The following is a 1428-nucleotide window of genomic DNA, read 5'->3' as shown; positions in this document are numbered from 1 at the left end:
TGACCCTTTTGTAATAATACTTAGCTCAAAATACAAACACACTGTACAGCTATACAAAATATTTTATTCTTTATATCCTTATATAATAAACTGTTTTCTATTTTCAAAATTATCAATTATTTTAAACATCCCCCCACGTCCTCAGGCATGTTCCAGCATCTGGATGGCCACCTGGACCTCTGTCATCTTTCAGGAGATGTTGCCAGCACTGTGCTTATGATAGACAGTTTTCAAGGGTAGCCTGCAGCTTATTAAAAATGATGTTTTAGGAGATAGCAAGAGGTGGTGATCTCTTCCACCTTTTTCAGTTTCCTTTCCATATTCTTTGAATGCAATGTTGGCAAGCCAATAGGTACAAAAACTCTAGAGACAGAGACAGCACAGTGAATCGAGATTTCTTTGCAATCATTCTTCCTGTAGGGTTCAACTTCACATTTATAAACACACTTTTGATATGTAGGTACTGGCCACCAGAGAATTGAGTGAAACATATTTTCTTGTCCTCAGTTACCTCACAGAGCATTGAAGGAAAGATATATTAAAGTTGCTATTTAAGCCAAGGCAAAATGACTAAAAGCTAAAGTGAGGTGAAAGTAAGAAGTAATGAGAAGAATAGATCCACTTGCATGGCAAAACAGAAAGAATATGGGATCTACAGTCAGACTAACCTGGGTTGGAAACATCCCTGCTGTTTGCTAACTAAATGACGTTATGCAAGCTACCTCACCTTTCCAAGGCTTTGTTTTCTTAGCTCCAATCTAGAGATGATAATATGTATTCACAGGGCTAGCTGAAGATGTCATAAGAGAATATATATAGAGTGCAGTTTCTGTCATGGGAAGCCAAGGCATGAAGGAAACCTTAGTGCGCTGGAAAGAACATAGCCACTGGGATATTATGGGTTCAAATTCTGCTCCTATCAGTCACTAGGGGTATGGGTTAATTATACAATATGCAAGAGACTTTTCCTTTTTAAAACGGGAATCACTTAGACTGTATCCTGTACCCTTTTACTATCCCAGAGGAAGAGAAGAACGATCATCAATGGCAAATGGCAGTTGCAGAGAAGCAACACTGAGAGCTCACTTCATGCTCAGAAGAGAATGCAGCTCCTCCTTATGGTTTCCAGTGCTCTACACATTCAGAGAAACTTCTCTAGTAAAAAACTATAGAAATGATTCCTGAGAGTACAGTCTTTCTGACTAGAAAAGAGCCATTTATAGTCTTTCTGACTAGAAAAGAGCCTTTTCTGATCTGTCAGATATTATTAAGTATCTGTCAGATACTTAATAATACTTTGCAGGGATATTGGGAAGATTAGAAAATATACTTTTGGTTAATATTGTGGAAGAAAGTGATTCATTCTATTTGAGAAGGGATCTAGGTTAATTACAGGGTAGAGATAGAATTTGAACTGGGTCTTGAAAG

General features: G+C 37.6%; 1 non-coding gene across 1 annotated transcript; it reads right to left on the bottom strand.

Moving 5' to 3' along the window:
• Positions 1-983: 983 nt before the first annotated feature.
• Positions 984-1197, bottom strand: LOC116814058 (small nucleolar RNA U3). The gene has a single exon (XR_004371149.1). It is a non-coding gene; the product is annotated as a small nucleolar RNA U3 (small nucleolar RNA).
• Positions 1198-1428: the final 231 nt, after the last annotated feature.

The sequence above is a fragment of the Hylobates moloch genome, unplaced genomic scaffold (genome assembly GCF_009828535.3).
Source record: "Hylobates moloch isolate HMO894 unplaced genomic scaffold, HMol_V3 SCAFFOLD_9, whole genome shotgun sequence".
NCBI classification, from domain to species: Eukaryota; Metazoa; Chordata; class Mammalia; order Primates; family Hylobatidae; genus Hylobates; species Hylobates moloch.
This window is presented reverse-complemented; position numbering and strand designations above follow the sequence as displayed.